We start from the raw sequence: 23,813 nt of genomic DNA, 5'->3' as shown, positions 1-23,813 counted from the left end.
TGAATATTTTTATTTGATTAGCCATAATCTTCTAGTTATAACATCCATCACCATTTTGACCACTGAAACTTGGCCTTCTTTTCTTACAGCCTAGCCCTGTGGTCTTGGGCTAATCACTAACCTGCTTAGATACAATTTTCTTCTCTATGAAATAGAAACAATATTATATGCTTTGAAGGACTGCAGGAAGATGAGCTGTAATGTTTATCAAGTGCCTAGTAAGTAGCCTGGCCCATAATAAATACTTGGCTAATTGTAGATGTTTCATTTTTAGTTTTATTTCCAAACATTGCTCTTTACTTTTGGAACTCTAAAATTTGTTTTGAGAGTGGAGGACTTGTTGTTTGGATTCCTCCAACACTCTCTGTATATTCTGTACTTCTATCCCTAGATCATTTATATTAATGGAATAAATGATCTTTGGTCTGGTGATTCCAAGGTGACGAGGAGTTAAGTGGAGGTTCAGTACACACCTGGAAGTATGGATTTTCATGCCCAGTGCAAATGTGGGAAAGGCATTATTCCCACATTATAAAGGGGGTAAAGACCTCCAACTTGAGGAGACTCTGGGTTGAGAGATGAGAGATTTACAGGTACTGTGTTTATCGTACAGGGTACCACAGGGGCTTTTATGTTCTGTAGCGAGAATTTGCACCTTATACCCTTGTAGTTAGAAGTAAAACATACCACATAACATATCTAGTAAGCATTAGAGTTAGAATAAATACCATTTATTTAACGTTTCCTTTGTGTTAAGCATTTTACAGTTACAACATATGGATGGATACTATATTGTAATGGTTAAGAGTGTAGTTTTTTGAGCTAGATAATCCTGGATTGGAATCTCATCTTTATTACCTCTTTTTTTCCTGTTTTATCGAGGTATAATTGACAAAATTGTAAGATAGTCAAAGAGTATATCATGATGATTTGATATACATATGCGTTGCAAAAGGATCCTTCCCATCACGTTAATTAATACATCTAACAGCTCATGACACCTTCTTCCTTTTTTTCTTTTTTTGGTGAGAACACTTAAGTTCTATTCTCTCAGAAAATGTTAGTTATACAATACAGTGTTATTGACTGTAGTAACTATGTTATACAGTAGATCCTCAGACCTTATTCATCCTGCAGCTGAAAGTTTGTACCCTTTTACCAGTCTTCCCCTCTTTTCCCCACCCACACCCCAGCCCCTGGCAACCAGTTTTCTACTCTCTGTTTCTATGAGTGTGGCTTTTTTTCTTTTTAGATTCCATATATAAATGATATCATTTGTATTTATCTTGTCTGGCTTATTTCATTAGCATAATACACTCCTGTTTCATCTATATTGTCACAAATGAAAGGATCTCCTTCATTTTTTTAAGGCTGAATAATATTCCATTACCTCTTAAATGAGTGACTTTTGGTACATTGTTTACACTTTCTAAGCCTCACGGTTTCTTCTGTAAAAAATATATATATATATACACTAACAGGTTATTTTCTGATATGTGGAATGTTTGTTGAATCAACAAATAATTAGTTGAGATCATAAATGTGACACTTAGCACTGTATTAACATTTATTAATACTCTCCCTGTTAATTTCTACAATAAATTGTGTAATAAGTAACAATAATAATAGTACTAGTAGTAGTTTTAGAAAATGCATAGGATGTGCCAGGCATCATATACTGTACTACCCTCCTTCATGTGTACCACAAGTTACATGTGGACATCATCTTCCATGTTGTTTCCTTTAGAGAAAATTGAAGCTCAGCAAGATTGAGTAGCTTGCTCCAGCTGTGAACTCAGGTCTGAATCACTCCACATATAGGTTCTTAATGACTCCATGTCTTTAATTCCACATCTGCATTTGTTTGTTGTTGTTGTTTTTAACTTTCCAAGCATCTGATCTGAAATTCCTTTCTCTTTGGGGAATTTTCCACTTTGTGGGTCTTGGTGAGAAACAGAGCCTTCCTCTCGTTATACAAGCTGAACATGTCAGGTACACTGTTTACTCACATGCTCAGTCTCCCTTACAGATGGAAAACAGTCGGGTGACCTCGGGTTGGCCAACTGCACCCCCTCTTGGTTTTTTGGGTTTTTTTGTTGTTGTTTTTTTTTTTGCGGTACACGGGCCTCACTGTTGCGGCGTCTCCCATTACGGAGCACAGGCTCTGGACGCGCAGGCTCAGCGGCCATGGCTCATGGGCCTAGCCGCTCCACGGCATGTGGGATCTTCCTGGACTGGGGCACGAACCCATGTCCCCTGCATCGGCAGGCGGACTCTCAAGCACTGCGCCACCAGGGAAGCCCCTCTCTTGGATTTTGAATTACAAATAAATGATGTAAAGAAGCAAGGCCAGCAGTGCTGGGTCAATCTCCTGTTTCCTGTTCCTGCTTGGTAGCAAGGCCAGCTAGGACTTATAACATCACTTTGGCCTGATCCTATAATTGCAATAGCATAGGCTTGGCTTTCGGTTGTTTAGTCTGCTTCTAGTTACTGAGACCTAACCATAAACTTCCAAAAGTTTCCTTTTCTGCTCAAATTAGCCATATCTGGTTCCTGATGATTACAAATAAGACCTTTCCTGATATACAATGGTGACCTACTTATGCAGGCAGATGTAACATCGTCCTGGCAGGAACAGAGGGCAGACAAGTTCCTTGTACAGCTGAACAAGAAGAAAAAGACCTAAGAAGGAAGAATTGAAGCCAGTTCTGCTTGTGTTATAATTCTACCCGCAGCTGCCTCTGTTTCACAGACCACGTGCTAAGGACCAGACGAGCAAAGTAGACCCAGGCCTTCCAACCCAGAGACCAGCTGAGCGGTACCGTGGACAATCTAGGATGTGAAAGACTTCACTCAATGTCTTTGTCACTTGACACATTGTTCCTCTCTTTGGGAAGTAGCTTCTTTGTGTGACAAGAATATGCTAAACCGACACTTAAGTGGACAGAGGTGAAAGATGCCAAAATTAGCTACAGAAAAAAAGGCGTAAAGACTTGTATTTTCTGTTATTTGAAGGTGTTAAGACCCCACATAGAATATGAGTCCTTTAAAGGAAAGTTGTGAATGGCCCAGGGAATGTTGAATTTCCATGTGGCAATATGTCCTTGATCGGTCATGATGATGATGGTAGCATCAGTAGCATTTATCAGTGTTTCCTGGGTGAGAGGCACTTTATCCTAATGACCTTTTATCCCCATGACGACCCTGTGAAGTAGGAAATACTGTTTCAGCATCTTCAGGGGTTTTTGTTTTTTGTTTAATCAGGAATTTACCCTAGATCACAGTTGGGTGGTAGAACGACCAGAACTGGACACTAGACTTTCCTGAATTCCCAGGGTGTGATCTTAGCAGTTGTATTGCCTGATGCAGAGCCATGTAAATGTTGCCAAAGCAATGAAATGTGTACCTACTTCTAACAGATTCTAACTCAGAAGCTCTGGGGTTAAGTGCAGAGCAGTTGAATGTGATTGTCTTTACAGACAGTAGATAACTTAAGAGAAGTTGTTTAAAAGTATATTTGCATATTGCACTACACTGTCATATCTGTGATTGGTTAGCTATTGAGTAACTAACACAAATCCCAATCCCATCTCTAATCTCATTCATCTCTTGTATGATATTTGACCTAATTGAGGCAGTTTTTTTTTTGTTCTTTCCCACAAACACACATCGAACATCCAAAACATGCTTACCATTTGTGAGCATCTTTTCTTAGTTATTTAGGAGTTGAGTAAGAGTGAGAGAGAAGGGCTTCCCTGGTGGCGCAGTGGTTGAGTGTCTGCCTGCCGATGCAGGGGACGCGGGTTCGTGCCCCGGTCCGGGAAGATCCCACATGCCACGGAGTGGCTGGGCCCGTGAGCCATGGCCGCTGAGCCTGCGCGTCCGGAGCCTGTGCTCCGCAACGGGAGAGGCCACAACAGTGAGAGGCCCGCGTACCGCAAAAAAAAAAAAGAGTGAGAGAGAAAAAGACACATAAATATGAAATACGGTCATCATGTTTTTTAATATCCTTTATGTGTGTTTTTAATATCCTTTATGTTGTTAATCCCTCTTAGTATTTACTGCCATTCACTCATTTGTATTATTTGGGGTATAGCAGTTTATTCGCACAGCATTTTTACATATGGCTTATCATTTGTATTCTATTTTAATAACACTAATAATTATAGACTATTGACAAACTCATCAGACCCTACATATTCATTTCAAAATCATGAAAATAAGGTGGAAAATGAGGTGTAAAGTGGAAAATCTGTGTGTACATTTTCATTGGTGGAATGAGGAGCTACCTGAATATCACTCCTTTAGCTTTTCCTTCAAATGGTGCACTTTTTCCTCCATGCATAGGAGTCAGTTCCATTAGGTAAACAGTAGTCTTGAGGGCAAACCTCAGAAGTAGAAACAGGAGAACTTTTCAGTTATGGTAAAATCAAACATAGTTTTCTTCAGTAGTGAAAAAAAAATTCTTCATGAGAAGTTCAACCACTGTGAGTTCCATGGTGAAAAACTTTCCGCTTATAGAGGCAACTTCCCCCAGAATTCTGAGAAATGTCTGTACACCTGTTTCATTTCCCTCTGACTTTTCCTTCTCCTTTCTCTATTGACATTAAAATCTATAGTGAAAGCACATAGTAAGCAGTCTAGGACAATTGATATGACATTTGATCTAAATCTCCAAAGTCTGTTTTACAAAAGCAAGCCAAAAAGTGGACCAGGACTTTCTGTAAAATATCCTGCTTTTTGTTGGATGATGCCATGAAAATCAAGATGCTCCTGAAAGGTCTTAATAGCTGACCAAGAATAGTAAACAGTTGAAATTCTCTCAGGCTTCTTCAACCCTATCACTGGACACATTTATACCTCTCAGGCATGTTATTAAAAGAAGAGATTAATAAAGCTTTTATAGATGAGTTGATAAATCTCTAAAGATTTAAGTCTTCATTGCCTCCTAGGTTTTCTCTATTTTGGGTTTCCAAAAGATTTCAATAAACCACAAGATAATTAAAAATTAGACATTATCTTTCTTACCTTGACATTTTTTGATGGTAAACACCTTTTTATTGTCTCCATAGTGCTGCTCAGTTTCCACCAGTACAGTACTTAAGTGAATTTGGCTCTGGATGGTGGGATATATAAGATGTAAACGAATTGTTTGTATATGTTTTAGAATTCTTCTAAAGGGCCTGGCCATGGAAATGCATTGAATATTACTTAAATAACTAAAGTAACTTCCTCAGAATTATTATTCTCTTCTGGTTAGGATACTATCTGCTCTGGTTTGTTAAAATTTCCCTTTAGAGTGGTTTTAATTTTGTTTCTGATAGGGTCCTAGGATTTACTGCCACACCCATCCTGCATCTGTTTTTCTTTAAATTACTCTCCTTGCAGTTTCTGATTCATACAGGGCCTTACAGGTTAGTGACAACCTGGCCATCACAACGCTGGAAAGGACAGGCCTACTTTTCAGAGGTGTTGATGTTTTCTGTACCTGAAGGTTTTCAAGAGATATCAGTCTTCCTCACCACCTCCCTTGGCCCTCTTAATGGACTAAGCAGTTCCTCATGAAATTTCTGTAGGATATCTGTACCAACTTCTCAATATTGTTCCATCCTGAGTCTAAATTCCTGGCCTCAAGGTAATGTTAGATTCCTAGCTCCAGCCCCTATTTACATAAGGCCTATACTAAGGAACGGAACCCACAGACATCAGTCCGCTCTTCTTTCTCTGGATTTAATTTCTCTGTTACTTTCTGAAACATGCAGGTGTTCCTTTCTTTCTTTTAATCTCAGCTATGTGCTTTTAACTTTTTCAAAATTGACCCAGAATTTACGTGTGTCTCCAGTAAGAGTACATTAAATTGAGCTTAGTCTGCTATTCTACTGGCATATTTGAGATCCATATAATTTGCTACTTAACTGGATTCAATGACCTGTATATTTCAGGCATCTAACACTCACCATGTTCCAAATTTCCCTCCTTATAGTTAGTAATTTTCTTGGGAATCTGGATGAGATTAAATGGAATAAAGTTAGTGAGTGGCCCAGGAATGCCTGAAAGTTTGTTTGTCAGAGTGGCCAGGGAAAGTTAAGCAAGGAAGAAAAGCAAATGAAAAATAGAATCCCATTATTATGGCTGAGTTTACTCCCAGGATTCCATGCAGAGCTCTCTGTAGAGCTGGGATGGGTTATAACTTATGCCAGAGCTCTACGTGGGGCTGACACCATCTCATGCCAAGCTCTCAGTTCTGGGCTCACGTCATCTCTGGTCCACTCTGTGGAGTGGAAACTTTGGAGGAATGGCCAATGTGTTCCACGGCGTAGGAAGAGGGAAATTGTGAATGTGACTTTCTAAATTGTGGAGGAACTAAGCACTGTAAATGTGCCTTGAACTATGTTGTTTAATTTGACCAGTCAGATCAATGACTTTCCCCTTGAATGAAATGCTGCTACGTATATGAGCAGAAAAACAAAACTGGTATAAGGAACAGATAGCTAGTGGGAAGCAGCCACATAGCACAGGGAGGTCCGCTCTGTGCTTTGTGACCACCTAGAGGGGTGGGATAGGGAGGGTGGGAGGGAGGGAGATGCACGAGGGAAGAGATATGGGGACATATGTATAACTGATTTACTTTGTTATAAAGCAGAAACTAACACACCATTGTAAAGCAAATATACTCCAATAAAGATGTTTAAAAAAAACTGGTATAAGGAGATGGAGAGACTGGGAGTCTTATTTTCCCACCAATTAACTTTGTAAAGCAAATTGTAAAGCATTGTATTGTAAAGCAAATATACTCCAATAAAGATGTTAAAAAAAAACTGGTAAAGCAAATATATTGTAAAGCAAATATTGTAAAGCAAATATACTCCAATAAAGATGTTAAAAAAAAACTGGTATAAGGAGATGGAGAGACTGGGAGTCTTATTTTCCCACCAATTAACTTTGCCTCTGACCATGACCTTCCCTTTGAGTCTCCTAGGCCTTGGGGATGATCGCAACCCCTGGGTTGGTTGACGGCAACCCCATCTTCACTAGAACCTCTATAGTTAACTTTGATTTTTCCCACTCCGTCTATCCATCCCATGTGTGCAGTCAGACATTTGATCTTGGACTTTTCCTGACAAAATATGCTTGAATATAACCATTTCTTTTCACTCCCACTGCTACTGCTCTTGTCACTGCCTTAACTAGGGCTTTATCTTTAAGTTCTTTATATAAATATATAAATATCTATATATAAATATACAAATAAAATATAATATTAATTCTGATGATTTTAAAGTCTTTTCTTGAGAAAGACTTTTCCTGATAAAGATACACAATATCTTATATAAATATTTTTGTATTATCTGTTCTTTTCTTAGAATTTTAGTCATATGATTCTATCTCTTGGTTTGTCTAGAACTTTTTGATTGAATGCTGGCTATTTTATTTGGCTTTTATTGTTTTTCTCAGTGGAAACGTTGTTTTGCTTCCAAATATTTTATTCTACCTGGAAGTAGCAAATCTTCAAATTACAGTTTTTTAAATGCTTTCAAATATCAATACTATAGGTGTCACAAAATCTAGAAAAATGACATTTAAAAATTAACTACTGCCAGATGTGTCTCTATAAAACTTTTCCCCCACTCTTTTAGCTATATATTCTTTAACTGCCTCCTCATATGACAGTTTATGTATTTTCGAAATCAAATTTTAAGAAATAAACTTTGTAGTGTATAGACATAGATTTCTTGTACCATGGTTGATTAGAATTTGCTTCTAGTTATTAATAGTTTAGAAAAGTTTATTTCAGCTTCACAATTTATTATTGATAATGTCACATTAATTTTCATTGTTAACTTTGAGAAAACCTCTGTGGGTTACTTCCTCATAAATATTTACTATTATAAATGCATTACTGATTTCAGTACTGCTATAGGCTTGTGCATTACAGGAATTCTGGTAAAATACTCATTCACACCATTCCATTACACACATTGTTGATGGAGTATATTCTTTTATTTATTTATTTATTTATTTATTTATTTATTTATTTATTTTTGGCTGTGTTGGGTCTTCGTTGCTGTGCGCAGGCTTTCTCTACTTGCAGAGAGTGGGGGCTACTTTTTGTTGCGGTGCACAGGCTTCTCATTGCGGTGGCTTCTCTTGTTGCAGAGCACGGGCGCTAGACACGCAGGCTTCAGTAGTTGTGGCTCGCAGGCTCAGTAGTTGTGGCTCACGGGCTCTAGAGCGCAGGCAGTGTAGTTGTGGCACCACGGCTTAGTTGCTCCGTGGCACGTGGGATCTTCCCGGACCAGGGCTCGAACCCTTGTCCCCTGCATTGGCAGGTGGCTTCTTAACCACTGCGCCATCAGGGAAGCCTCTGGAGTATATTCTTGACAGAAGAAAATTTCCGTTTTGACTAAGCATTGATGAAAACTGAATCTTTGACTTATCTTTCACATGCCTGATGATTGAAATAATTTTCCACAGGATGGCTTCTGGTTTTGTACTTTTCAGTTGTTTTTTTCTTCTTCAAACGCACATGCTTTGAGAGCTGTGAAGTGCAAGACATGGCTATATTGTAAGGTGGTTTTTGTCCTTATGCTTCTGTGTCTTGTGCTAGTTAAGTCAGTAGAGTAGTCAGTATGAGTACTGGAAGTTATTCCTGTAATGGGATAGTATATAGTCAATTACATATGGTGGTGTCTGAAAATCACATAATAGCCTCACTTAAAACATCTCCTTAGGGCTTCCCTGGTGGCGCAGTGGTTGAGAGTCCACCAGCCAACGCAGGGGACACGGGTTCGTGCCCCGGTCCGGGAAGATCCCACATGCCGTGGAGCGGCTAGGCCCGTGAGCCATGGCCGCTGAGCCTGTGCGTCCAGAGCCTGTGCTCCACAACGGGGGAGGCCACAACAGTGAGAGGTCTGCGAACCACAGAACAAAAGAAAATCTCCTTAGCCAGATTTCAAAAAAGCCTGTGGCCATTCCAATATGATCCAACATAGCGGAATATGATAGAAGGAAAATTGGCAAAGAAAGAGACGCTGGTCTTACCTGATGGAAGTGAAAATATCTCACTTTTGACAATTTTGCAAAACCCTATAATTACGTGAATTAATTTCTAGGGTTCTTCATAGGACCTAAAGAGGAACCCATAGAGTTGTGGAAGAACAATAGAAGCTGCTGTGATGAGAAGCCCGGGCACCGCAACAAAGAGTAGCCCCCGCTCGCCGCAACTAGAGAAAGTCTGCACGCAGCATTGAAGACCAACGCAGCCAAAATAAAAATAAATAAATTTAATTTTAAAAAAGTAATACTCAGGTTTGAGGCATGAGAAATATGAGAAATTAGCTAATCCTTTCAGAACTTTTAAAATATCAAACTCAGTCTCTAAGATTTTAGCATTATATACAACATCGGTTACTTATTAGTGGTTTGGGAAGGCCAATTTAAAATTTTCTGATCTTACTGTATTGAAATTCACGGCCCTAATGTTTTCCACATTGACTATATGAATGATGAAGTAAAGTCAATCATGTATTTCCTTTCCAACTGGGCAGAAAACAAAATTTTGAAAAGTGTTTGGACTACTGACTTTTGATTTCTTCTAAGGCAAGTGTATAGGTAATTTTTATTCCCTGATTAGGAGAAAAATGGTGGAAGAGGGCAGGGTTAAGAATTAATATTTCAAGAGCGTGAGAGGTAGATGGCCAACTAGAGTTCCTAAGGTTTGGTGCATGTAACTGTTGCCGCCGCTTAAGCCTGTCAAAGCAGTGGTATGGCTGCTGCCCTCGTATTTGCTACCTCTAGAAACATTCTTGCCAGTAGTGGCGGCAGCGGGACTCAATTACCCCCTTTTATCACTCTCTGCAGAAGCTCCAGATGGCGTCTTCCGTGGGCAACGTGGCCGACAGCACAGAACCAACGAAACGTATGCTTTCCTCCCAAGGGTTAGCTGAGTTGGCTCATCGAGAATATCAATCAGGTGATTTTGAGGCAGCTGAGAGACACTGCATGCAGCTGTGGAGACAAGAGCCAGACAATACTGGAGTACTTTTATTACTTTCATCTCTACACTTCCAGTGTCGAAGGCTGGACAGATCTGCCCACTTTAGTACTCTGGCAATTAAACAGAACCCTCTTCTGGCAGAAGCCTATTCGAATTTGGGGAATGTGTACAAGGAAAGAGGGCAGTTGCAGGAAGCAATTGAGCATTACCGACATGCATTGCATCTCAAACCAGATTTCATCGATGGTTATATTAACCTGGCAGCCGCTTTGGTAGCAGCAGGCGACATGGAAGGGGCAGTACAAGCTTACGTCTCTGCTCTTCAGTGCAATCCTGATTTGTACTGTGTTCGCAGTGACCTGGGGAACCTGCTCAAGGCCCTGGGTCGCTTGGAAGGAGCCAAGCCGTGTTATTTGAAAGCAATGGAGACACAACTGAACTTTGCAGTAGCTTGGAGTAATCTTGGCTGTGTTTTCAATGCACAAGGGGGGATTTGGCTTGCAATTCATCACTTTGAAAAGGCTGTCACCCTTGACCCCAATTTTCTGGATGCTTGTATCAATTTAGGAAATGTCTTGCAAGAGGCACGGATTTTTGACAGAGCCTTGGCAGCTTACCTTTGTGCCCTAAGCTTGAGTCCAAATCATGCAGTGGTACCTGCCAGCGTGGCTTGTGTATACTACCAGCAAGTCCTGATAGATCTGGCAATAGACACAGGCGAGCTATTGAATTGCAACCACATTTCCCTGATGCTTATTGCAACCTAGCCAACGCTCTGGAAGAGAAGGGCAGTGTTGCTGAAGCAGAAGATTGTTATAATACAGCTCTGCGGCTGTGTCCCACCCATGCAGACTCTCTGAGTAACCTAGCCAATATCAAAGGAGACCAGGGAAACATTGAAGAGGCAGTTCGCTTGTATCGTAAAGCATTAGAAGTCTTCCCAGACTTTGCTGTTGCCCATTCAAATTTAGCAAGTGTATTGCAGCAGCAGGGAAAACTGCAGGAAGCTCTGATGCATTATAAGGAGGCTGTTTGAATCAGTCCTACCTTTGCTGATGCCTACTGTAACATGGGAAACACTCTAAAGGAGATGCAGGATGTTCAGGGAGCCTTGCAGTGTTATACTCGTGCCATTCAGATTAACCCTGCACTTGCGGATGCCCACAGCAATCTGGCTTCCATTCACAAGTATTCAGGGAATATTCCAGAAGCAATTGCTTCTTATCGCACTGCTCTGAAGCTTGAACCTGATTTTCCTGACGCTTATTGTGATTTGGCTCATTGCCTGCAGATTGTCTGTGATTGGACAGACTATGATGAGCGAATGAAGAAATTGGTCAGCATTGTGGCTGACCAGCTGGAGAGGAATAGGTTGCCTTCTGTGCAGCCTCATCATAGTATGCTCTATCCTCTTTCTCATGGCTTCAGGAAGGCTATTGCTGAGAGCCACGGGAACCTCTGCTTGGATGAGATCAGTGTCCTTCACAAACCACCGTACGAACATCCAAAAGACTTGAATTGAAGCTCAGTGATGGTCGACTGCGTGTAGGATACGTGAGTTCTAACTTTGGGAATCATCCTACTTCTCATCTTATGCAGTCTATTCCAGGCATGCACAATCCTGATAAATTTGAGGTATTCTGTTATGCCCTGAGCCCAGATGATGGCACAAACTTCCGAGCGAAGGTGATGGCAAAAGCCCATCATTTCATTGATCTTTCTCAGATTCCATGCAATGGGAAAGCAGCTGATCGCATCCATCAAGATGATATACACATCCTTGTAAATATGAATGGTTATACCAGGGGTGCTCGAAATGAACTCTTTGCTCTCAGGCCAGCTCCTATTCAGGCAATGTGGCTGGGCTACCCTGGGACCGGTGGCATGCTTTTCATGGATTATATCATCACTGATCAGGAAACTTCACCTGCTGAAGTTGCTGAGCAGTATTCTGAGAAACTGGCTTATATGCCCCATACTTTCTTTATTGGTGATCATGCTAATATGTTCCCTCACCTGAAGAAGAAAGCAGTCATCGATTTTAAGTCCAATGGGCACATTTATGACAATCGGATTGTGCTGAATGGCATCGACCTCAAAGCATTTCTTGATAGTCTCCCAGATGTGCAAATTGTCAAGATGAAATGTCCTGATGGAGGAGACAACGCAGACAGCAGTAATACAGCTCTTAATATGCCTGTCATTCCTATGAATACTATTGCAGAGGCAGTTATTGAAATGATTAACAGAGGACAAATTCAGATAACAATTAATGGATTCAGTCTTAGCAATGGACTGGCAACTACCCAGATCAACATTAAGGCTGCCACTGGAGAGGAGGTTCCCCGTACCATTATTGTAACCACACGTTCTCAGTACGGGTTACCGGAAGATGCCATTGTGTACTGTAACTTTAATCAGTTATATAAAATTGACCCATCTACTTTGCAGATGTGGGCAAATATTCTGAAGCGTGTTCCCAATAGTGTACTGTGGCTGTTGCGTTTTCCAGCAGTAGGAGAACCTAATATTCAACAGTATGCACAAAATATGGGCCTTCCCCAGAACCGTATCATTTTTTCACCTGTTGCTCCTAAAGAGGAACATGTTTGGAGAGGCCAGCTGGCTGATGTCTGCTTGGACACTCCACTCTGTAATGGACACACCACAGGGATGGATGTCCTTTGGTCAGGGACACCCGTGGTGACTATTCCAGGAGAGACTCTTGCTTCCCGAGTTGCAGCTTCCCAGCTCACTTGTTTAGGCTGTCGTGAGCTTATTGCTAAAAATAGACAAGAATATGAAGACATAGCTGTGAAACTGGGAACTGATCTAGATTACCTGAAGAAACTTCGTGGCAAAGTCTGGAAGCAGAGAACATCTAGCCCTCTGTTCAACACCAAACAATACACGATGGACCTAGAGCGGCTCTATCTACAGGTGTGGGAGCATTACGCAGCTGGCAACAGACCTGACCACATGATTAAGCCTGTTGAAGTCACTGAGTCGGCCTAAATAAGGACTGTGTGCACAGGAGAATTACCCTGTACCTGAGCCTCAACCTTCTGGGGGAAAGGGAACTACTTTTTCCTTATCTGTACAATACCATGTTGCAGATGGGTGACAGACAATGATAAAAAATAGCACAGCCAGACTTGCTTCCTGCATGATCACGATACGGAGAGACACAAGAGATGGGAAACTGCTGTTCCACAAGGAGTCTTTTGCAGCAGCCAGGTGTCTGGAAGGTCTGGAAGGTAAGTGTGGAAGGTCTGATCTCCCTTGGTCTTCCACGGGATGGATGGTTAGTGTGGAAGGGAGATAGAGATTGCCCAGCCGTTTTGTGATTATCATGGATTGATTGAGTCTTCTGAATTAATATTTTTCTCTATATTTTGGGTATTGGAGCTTTTAAAAATGTTTGGTTTCAGGTATTTTTATTCATGTGAAGTGTGTATGATTCTCTTGAGATAAGGTTTTAAGCTAAAATATTCCTTGTTTTAGTTTCTGAACTCTACAGATAAATGGGGACTTTGCTGGTGTAGTCTTTTTATAGGTTTTATAAACCACTTGAGCCTATATCAGTCATTTTAGTGTCTGACATAATGTTTGGAACTATCAGTGCTTTGTTGGTTTATAGATGATGGCTTAAATTCTTTTCCTGGCCCGTTTCCTTCTTCCCATCCCCCCACTTTAAAAATTCTCCTGTAACTTGGCTAACAAAAAACCAAGTCTGATTCAAAACCTCCCAGAGCGTTTCTCTTAAACGCATCATCTGGTTCCAAATGAAGATCCTTAGGAGTGATTATTAATTCTGAAGGGCACAGTTGTGGTACTGTCACTGATGATAATAATAATGGATTTTTGGCCTAGAGTGTTGACCTATTTCACCAGTGTTTTACCGTTGACTGCCCCTCTATGCTGCTTCCAAAAGTCATAGTGTGTGATAAGATTTTTACTTTCATTTCTAAAGTTTTTTTTTTTTTTAGTGAGTCCTGTTCTTCCTTTTTCTTTCAGCAGAAATGAAATCCCAGGTAAGTATAAGTATTCAAATATTTGATCAGTAAGTCACAGTTATCTCCAGTACATTAAATAACTTTCATCAAAGAAACATGTTATAGGTAAAAAGCTCTGAAGGACCAGCTATGTATATGATAATTATGTTTCAGATCTTCTAGGGTATTATATATAATAACTTGTCTTCTGGACGTGGTCTTGAAGTCTTTATGGATTCAGCCTCGGTAGTAGCGAACTGCACTGCTACTTGGTTTGGAGTACAAATTAGACTTTAGCCCTCCTGGAGGTTGAGTTTTTGGTATTGAAAACCATAGGAATGAAATTATTGTATTTCAGCAAAGGATCGAGGGCTTGAGGCTTAAACAAGGCAACATATGTGTGGGAAGCAGTCAGCCTTGAAAGCAGGTAAGGACATGCCAGGCATGCGGCCGCTGCTCGAAGGGACTGTCCCTACTTGTTCCCCTCCTTATTCCATTCCATGGGAGATAAATCACCAGGGCCCAGAGATCAGAAAGAATGTAAAATTTGACAAGCAAAGCTGTCTCCCCTCTGCACGTGCAGGTTATTTTTGATGATTCTGGGTTTATGGGTTTTCTCCCAGGGAAGTTAACCTTGAGCCGAGACAGTCTGTAGATAATGTAAACCACCATCTGGCAAGCTTCCTTTTTCTAGTCTATTTAATCTGCAACTGTAGCATAATGACTTTGGAATTACTGTTGCTGTATTACCAAAATCTTAAACTAGGATATTTTTGACAAATGCGGTCCTTAGTTAATTTTTAGAGCTACAAACTGTCAGATGGCTCTGAAATAACAATTGTCTGGCTATTCTTCAGGGTGATCACAATATGGTAATGACCTTGAGGTATCACTAAAAAGCAGGAAGGTGTGAGTCTTCCTTTGGTTCCAGAGTGAAATGCGAGTTGGAGTTGGAAAAGAGGCCCACAACCAAGTGTTAGAGAAGGAAATGTGAGGTCATTAGTGAAAAACCAGGTTGAAGTTAAGGTGAAGAGGCATGAGGAAATGGTCAACTGTTCCAGTATTACAAAGATCATCAAGAAGCATATCCATGAATGTGGTTTGTATTGCAATCTGCTGAAAAAGAGACAAATAACCTGGCCTGGCCTTCATGGAGATTATATTTTATTGATTCTGATAATAGATTATTGTTGATAAGGGCCTCCTATAAATTATAACCATGCAAAGGCAGCAAGATAATTTTTTTTCCTTTATGTATGTGTTTCTCATTCCTACTCACTTCTCTCTTAGGGGAAGAGAAAATCACAAAAAACAAAATTGTCAAGTCTCAACTATTCCTTTTCAAAATATTTTTTTTTGCAAATTCCAGTGCAGACAATAGGTTAACTGTTAAGATTTGTAAGGCTCAAAAAGCTAGATTTTTACAAAGTGTAGCCAAATTTTATTCCGTACATAATAGCTTTGGAAAGAATATGTGATGATGCAAAGTTGGAAAAAGGTGGTTTTTCTTCTGTGAATGGCTTCACTGTGTTGGGAAAACAGGCACAGAAGAAATCAAAGTAATTAAACATGGGGTGAGTTTTCCTGATAGGGGACTCTAGTGCTTTAAAATAGACTAGATAATCCTAGGGATAATCTGAGGGTAGAACAGACCAATGCCTCATTTCCAATCTGGTACCCTGGAAGAAAACAGTGTATTTCCTTTGAGGTCTTGAGAGGTTTCTCTTCTGCTTTATTTTGGTTTTGGTTCATTTTGTAATCAACCTTATTAAGGTATCATTTACATACAATAAAATGCAGACATTTTTAGTCAACGGTTCAGTGACTTGTAATTAATGTATACATTTGTATAACTAGCACCCCCATAAAGATAGATAACAATCCTAAAACCCTAGAAAGTTTCCTCCTAGGCTTTTGCAAAAGTATCCCCATCTCCCACCCCAAGGCCACCACGGATCTGCTTTTTATCTTTAGAGATGACTTTTGCCCAGTTTAGAATTTCATGTAAGTTGAATAATACAGTAGGTGCCCTTTTGATCTGGCTTCACTTGCTCAGCATATGGTTTTTGAGATTCATTCATGTTGGGATGTTTTAAACCAGGACTTTAGCCTGGGTGGCTGATGTTGTCTGAAGGCACCTATAGGTACATCTGAGTCTCTGGCATTGTCACTGTCTGTTCTTGGCTCAGTATTTTCAACTTTACTAAGAAGCACAAGGTTGAAGTAAGGAAGATCATTGTCAGTATAATGGAGGTGAAGTGGGTTCTGTTATATAATATTCTCAGCAAAAATTGACCTGCTTGGAATCACTGTGTTGATAATCGACAAGGATTCTCTTCCTCCAAAAGCCTTGATACTATAAAACTTCTAAAGGACGCTGTCCTAGGACCCTTCTTTTAGTTTTCGTATTTTGGGAAACATTTCTGGAAAATTCAACTGCTCGCAACCTGAAAGAAGCAATTATTCACCTGAAGGCTAACTCTGCTAAAGTTGAGTTGTCCGACCTTTACATGCTGATAGAAGCCAAATAGCCTTGCAAAACAATGCTCTCTTATTGGATATAAGCATATAGATTGTTTAAGGTGGACGTGTGTATGCAGTAAAGTGAAAAAACAAAGAATCTTTGAGTTTCCCTTGCTGGTTTTTTTAATTTTTTCATTTAAGTTTCTATAGCGTATGCTAATAGCTCAGGGAAACCTCAGGTTAGTTTTAGGTCCACTCTTTACGTAAATGTTGAAGTACTCCATACCCACCTTTTTTCTACCTTCCTTCTTTTCTTCCATCTTTCCTTTCTAACTTCTTATAATCCATTATACTTAATCCTGCATTTGCTGAGGTGGCAATTAGTGTAGGAAAATACTGTGAAATTTTGCTGTTCAGAATGCATGTTGACCAAATTCTATATTGAGAAAAGGTCTGAATTTACCCAGAGTAACCCTTTCTCAGCGTCTTTGAATAAAGGCCATAGAAAGTGGGCTATATATAGTATCCTGACAGGTATGTAGAATTCATAGCAATTGCCCTCAAAGAGCTTACCTAGCGTAGATGCATATGAATGCATTTAATAATTGCTTTATTGGCAGCAGTGCCAACATACACAGTCTGTTTTGTTTTATATCATTCTCATTACCTGCTCTTTACCACTGTATACATTGCTAATGGCGTGGTTTCTATGGCTTGTGAATTTCACGGCCAAATAATACGTAATTTATTGCACACTTCAGTGTAGAAGATGGAGACTTCATAACTTTTCGTGTGCTCGTTGCCCCTTTGGAATGTATTACACTGAGATCAGTCAAAGTAATAAATTTATTTCAAATGTGCGTGATAGGTAGACATCAATTAGGACTGATGGGCAATATTTCTTCTTCCAGCAACATAACAGTTTTTACAGACTAAGCCATTGAACGTGGAGTTACTGAACATGGGACTCAGGTCACTGGGATCCTTCTTAGAAGAATAAAGGACAACTTGAATTGGATTTGTGTGGCTTATTCAAGTAGTAACTAATCAGCTACATCTTGGTGAACTTAATTTGTCACAATCGTTTGGTATTTTATTAACTCTCTTCCCCCGACTCTCACGAGAATGGATCATGAGTATCTTAAAATATACTAAGTCGTCTTCCATCCCTGTTAATCTAACTACAAGAGCACACTTTCCTTATCCAATGCAACTTACTGTCTTTTAGAGTGGCTGGGGTTTTAATTCTCTACAAAATTAAAACCAGCAAAGAGAAACATTTTCAAGGAGCCACCACATTGTAGAGCCTTAGAAAGAAGACTTTAGAATTAAGGACAAATATATCATTTTATAGCTAAAGCACCTGAGGCCTAAAGTAGGCAGGTAACCATCGAGGTCAGGGAAAGGGGTTGAAGATCAGGTTTCCAGCTGAGAAAGAGTCTACAGGGACTCAATCTGAGCAGGTCAAAAACCGAAAGGAGATCACGAATGTTCTGGGAAGGCTGGCATCTGGCCTCCAGTGTGGGATTCAGATGGGGAGTGGTTCCTGGGGGAACTGAGCTTCTGCAGTAGGCAGAGAAGTCCACCTCATCTCCGGAAAGTGCCACTGACATCAGGGAGTTGAGGGGAAAGAGCAATGAGTTCCAGTCCACCTGAGAAAGCAGGCCAGTCTGATTAACTCTGAATTTAGGCTTATTTCAGATACTTCTTGAGAAAGAACTTGGACAAGAGCAAGTCCCACGCAGCCTCTTTTAAATCCATGCCCAGTATTTTCTGGTGGAGCTGCTTCTACCCTCCAAGTGACTCCAGTATTTTAATTTCACTCTGTATTTAATTCCGACAGTTCTATGATTGATTATTTAATGGGCAAATAAGTAGGGTCACAGAAGAGTGTGAATGTATTTTACAGGATGAGGATGGGCGGAGTGGAGCAGTCTGGAATGGGACACCAATAAAAAGGGATCTTGATAAAGTAGAACGTCTATTAGAAATGGAGAGGAATTCGCAAGGAAATTAGTGCCTGACACCACGCCCTTCTCTCTGCATGTTTAGAAGCTAGTTTCTAACTTTATTTTCATAGGCGATGTGCCTGTGATGAATTGTCTTTTACCTCCACCCTATTTATCACATGGACATATTGTGAAGTTTGTGTGAGAGAAAGCAAGTATGAGAAATTGTCTTGCAAGCAGCTATAAGCACTGCCTGGAACAATCTAGGATAGAAGGGAAAGGAAAGGAAGGTGGAAACAAAGGAGAAAGACAGCTAATGATGCTGGAGTCTCTCGCTGGGATTTGTGGTATCTCTTTTTGAAACTAAGTACAGAAAGTCAGAACTTGACTGATTGTTTCTTGATCACGGCTTGTTTTCATTTTTGCTTTTTTCTTGCTCTCTCATCAGTTATTCCAGCCAGTGCCATGTCATTTTCAGTTTCAGTAAGCATGCTTGTCTTGTTTCCATTTGCATTATTCATGCAAACCTTGATTGAACTGATGACCCCGAGTTATCACGGAAACATTAGATACACCAGTTGATACATTTCTTAATTTTAGAAAAAAATTACCAAGTGAAGGTTAAAATAACTCCTCTTCAATTTGTCATTTACAAAAACTTCTCCTAACATACAATACCTCATTGCCTAACAATGCCAGATAAATGAAGAATTGCTATGTATTCATGAATGCAGGCTAGTCTGTATATTTTTTGGCAGGTATGACCGTTAGGCAAGGTAATGGCCTTGTTTGCTGGCCATGTCCTGTCTCCTAGAAAGTTGTACTTTCTGTTGTCTTTCAGTTGGTCCATTGGATATCAGAGGTGAATTTATAAAACTACACTTCCCTTTACAGTTACTTTGTTTTGTTTTGTTTTGTTTTACTTGAAGTGTAGTTGATTGACAATGTTGTGTTTCAGGTGTACAGCCAAGAGATTCAGATATATATATTTCTTTTTCAGATCCGTTTCCTTTATAGGTTATTACAAGGTATTGAATATAGTTGCCTGTGCTATACAGCAGGACCTCGTAGTTTATCTACTTTATACATAGTATACACTTACTTTGTGTGATCCACGCTGGTCAGACCACATAATTATTTTCACTTCTGATATAATTTTTTCAGGTCCAACCTCAAATCTTTGATGAGAAGATATTTTAAAATAAGTTTAGCATGTGTGTGCTCTAAATCCAACAGTAGTTATTAGAGATATGATTTTGCACTAGGTATTCCTCTCTTTTTTGTTCTTGGCCAACCCATTGAAAATTAGTTTTTATTTTCTGGTTGGTTTGCTAGATGTTTATGACTATAATAAAAGTCTTAAATTTTGTCTCATATCTTAAAGCACAATCTGAATTAGCAATGGATATTGTGCTATACATAGGGGCTGTGATATAAATATAGTTTCTAACTTCAAAAACATATAACCTAGAAGGGAACACAGACACATATGCAGCAATTATGGCAACTGCATTTGTTTACTAAGTGAAATAGCACTGAGATGGATAAAGTGCTAGCAAGCCTTGAACAGGCAAATCAGCTTCAAAAATAGATGCGCAGTTCTTTAAAAATCTTTTTAACATTTTTCCAGGTACATGTAGAATATAACTTAGCATAAAAACGGTATGGGTTTGAGGATATGGGGAGGGAGAAGGTTAAGCTGTGACAAAGTGAGAGAGTGGCATGGACATATATACACTACCAAACATGAAATAGATAGCTAGTGGGAAGCAGCCGCTTAGCACAGGGAGATCAGCTCGGTGCTTTGTGACCACCTGGATGGGTGGGATAGGGAGGGTGGGAGGGAGACAAAAGAGGGAGGGGTTATGGGGATGTATGTATATGTATAGCTGATTCACTTTGTTATATAGCAGAAACTAACACACCATTGTAAAGCAATTATACTCCAATAAGGACATTAAAAATAAATAAATAAGGAAAAGAAGACTGACTCATCCAATTAAAAAAAAAAAAAGAAATTCTCTTGTCCTGGATTCAAGAGAATGGATGAAGTAAAAGGATGAGGAAGAACAAGAAGAGGAAATGTGAGCGTGGAGAGGGTAGGAGGAAGAGCAGAAGGCAAATAAGTGTATGTGCTTCCCTTGCCATCCCTGACTTTTTTTTTTTTTTTTTTTTTTGCGCTTCAGGAAAACCCAAAAGCCAGAGAAGAGCACGGAGGTGGTCACCACTGCATGTGAACAAAAAGGTGGAGAGAAGAGAATGGTGGTAATCTGCGCAGGCAACTGGAGGGTGACCTGAGTGCATCTCGCCAGGGAACAGTCCCTGTTCCATAGAACCCCTGAAGATGCCAGGCTCTTATGTTTAGATGGGGGGCCGAAGGCGTCTGTGGGGTCACCACATACATCACTCCTGGAGGTGTTGTTCACTCTTTGTAAAGAGTGTCCCTGGTGAGGTTCCACATCTCCCTCTGCAGGACCCAGCCTTGCCCTCCCAACCCGCCGAGGTTAGCAGGCAACATCCCCAGTTAATCACCAGGTGTGGTGAGATATCTGGAGTGGCCCTGGTACCCCCCAGTTCAGGCGTCCTGGGGAAAGGGTGAGGAGGACAGAGGCACCGGGGCTTCTTCTCACGCAAGCAGACAGCTCACCTGGCCCAGCGCTGCTGCATCCCTGTGGGCACGCGGTAGCCCTGGCATCCGGTAGGGGACACTGCAGGATCCACACCTGGCTGGGATTTGCCCACCCCCTGGGGACCCCGCAGCCTCTGTGGAGCCCCACTGAAGGGCCTGGGTCACCTCATGGCACCATTTCTCAACCTGAGGTTCTATAGATTTTCCATAGATGTGTAAAAATTGAATACAACACACACACACAAAATGAAGGCAATTCAAAGCAATGCTAATTTAGGATGAGTTAAAGGGCCAGGATTCCAAGTTAATTATGACCTTAAAATTAGATAACAAATACATCTGGTTTTATTACACGCTGAAAAGCAGTGTCTTCTACAAACTTTTCATGTTGGGATACAGCAAAGCTATAGAATTTATGATTCTATGACCACAGCATCAGGATATTTTTAAATTAAAAAGCACAGGCAAGTTTGGCTGGGGTGTTAAAGAAAGAAAAATGATTATTAGGGGAAAAGGGAACATTGCGGTTCTCTGCCCACTTCCACTGTGCTGGTCTCATGATGGGCCGTGTTGCGTGTGGGCTGGAGGGACAGGGTCACTACTCCCACCTGTGTCATCAGACCTCCCACTCCTCACAGCGCCCAGGTGGGAGGGACCCACACTTTTCACCCTGGAGCCCCAAGGCCTCCCCTTTCCTCTGCATCACTTTCACTGTTCAGGGGACCAATCACTTGAACGCCGCCCGGCCAAATGCCCAGGTTAAATCGCCCCTGTAGGACAGGTCTCTCTGCTACCAGAACACACTTGGCAAAGAGCAGCAAAGAGGCCCCAGTGCCCTGGGGATGTGAGCCCTGGGGGATGTCAGGGCCCAAAGTCACTTGCAGGGTCTGAGTAGCCCCCTGGGTCCCACACACCGACCCCAGGAAGCCCACCTCCCCACTGACTCCAGTCCCTGCCTTTGTGTGGCAGGTTCTGGTCTGACACCTGTGACGACTGTGACCTGGAGGCCTCAGCCTGAGACTCAGAGGGGATGGAGCCTGTGCAGCGTCTGGCAGCTTAAATGAGACACGAGGCCAAGGAAGGAGGGCCGCCTCTCTGCTCCCCCTCTGCTCCTGAGTCAGCTAGTGAGTGCCGGTTACGTCCTGTCGGAGCTGTACAGATTTAGCATAAATTTTAGATATAGGTCTTACTTTTAACAGTGAAAGGCTGTTACATCAAGCAAAATTGATCTTTTTTTTTAAACATTTCTATGTAAGATAACACACAAGTATAGAAAAGCACCCTCCGCAAAGGGAGTGCTCAGTGAATTACAATGTGCGCGCCACTCTGGGGAGCAGTAGAAGCCCAGATGCTTCTGAGAAGCTCCTCAGCTTCCTTACTCTGGCCCGAACTCCACAGCGGAAATCCCAAAGGGACTGGATTCTCCCAGCCCTCCAGCACCCTCCACTACTTTCTGATTGTGCTGCCACACTCATTTTGAGTTATTTGTGTGTAAATCACTGCACTTGGAATATACGTGGAGTAACTGATTTCATTCTTATAACTGAATAAGTTAGCACTTATTCTTCTCCCCTTCTACAGGGGGCAGCCAGGGTGCTGGGGACGTCCTGTATATTGAACTGGGTGTTGGTAACAGATGTGTTTATATTTACAAGCAACCATAAAGCTCTACGCTTAAGATCTGTGCCCTGTACAATACACCAAGGAAACTTCAATTAGAAAGAGATGCCAAAAAAATTTCCCCACGAAACAAACTTCAGGGCCAGGTGGCTTCCTCTGATTTCTACCAAACATTTAAGACAGAAACGATGCCCGTCTCCTACACACTCTTCCAGAGAACAGATACAGAGGGAACACACCCATACTGCTTTCATCGGACCAGGAGAATACTGATGTCATACCAGTAGCAGATATTACAGGACAGGAGAAATTACAGGCTAAACACTTCTGAATGTCGATGTCAAAATCCAAAAGCAAATATTAGCAGTCTAAATCTAGAGGTTTTCAGAAAGGAAGGAAACTGGGATTTCGTGGCGGTATTTCCAGTGGTTGATGTGAACAGGATCACTGGGTGTTTGGGCGCTGCCTGGGAACATGGAGAGAAGGGACAATGCCATCGGGTTAGTGGAATGAACATTTGGTGACAGAGATTAGGAGGGCCTGGGTCATCCTCAGAGACAGTCCTGGGATGGGGTCTCTAGGCTGTGGCTATGGAGGGGTCCCTCTAGAAGGGCATGGGCCTCTCTCCTGTGCCACTGCAGGGTCTAGGGATGGATGAGGAGTTTGTAGGGGCTGGATTTTGATGAGGAAGGTTGAGCAGGGAAGGTGCGCCCTCAGAGCCAGTGCAGCCACGGCCCCTCCCCAGCCAGGCCGTAGCCCAGGCTACTCCGACAGTTGCTCACATCAATAGTCAGGCGACAGTGGGTCACGCCAGCTTCACCCACTATACCATCAAGCACAGCCCAGCAGGCCACTGTCCTCATTAATCAGCACTACCTGTGCATCCAGGGCTGGTTGTTGAAGACCAAGCTAATTTGTTAGAGACGTGCCATGTGGGCAACTGGCTTGGAGAGACCAGGGCTCTGAGCCACGTGGAGACAAGCCGACCACTGGTCAGACCACCAGGAGGCTCACCCAGTGTGTGAAGACGCTGAGGGAGGAGGGACGTAGATGGGACCCCCTGATCCTTCAAGGGACCTTCTTTCAGGGATATTTAAGAGCTGTGGGGTCAGGGATCAACATGTAAGGGAGGCAGCGGGTCAGGCATGGGCCCTCCTGTT

The 23,813-nt window shown here is 41.5% G+C and overlaps 1 pseudogene; it reads left to right on the top strand.

Moving 5' to 3' along the window:
- LOC132514366 (UDP-N-acetylglucosamine--peptide N-acetylglucosaminyltransferase 110 kDa subunit-like) overlaps window positions 1-23,813 on the top strand; it is a 46,172-nt pseudogene that overhangs the window by 18,322 nt on the left and 4,037 nt on the right.

Source organism: Lagenorhynchus albirostris, unplaced genomic scaffold, assembly GCF_949774975.1.
Source record: "Lagenorhynchus albirostris unplaced genomic scaffold, mLagAlb1.1 scaffold_238, whole genome shotgun sequence".
In the NCBI taxonomy this organism is placed as follows: domain Eukaryota; kingdom Metazoa; phylum Chordata; class Mammalia; order Artiodactyla; family Delphinidae; genus Lagenorhynchus; species Lagenorhynchus albirostris.
This window is presented reverse-complemented; position numbering and strand designations above follow the sequence as displayed.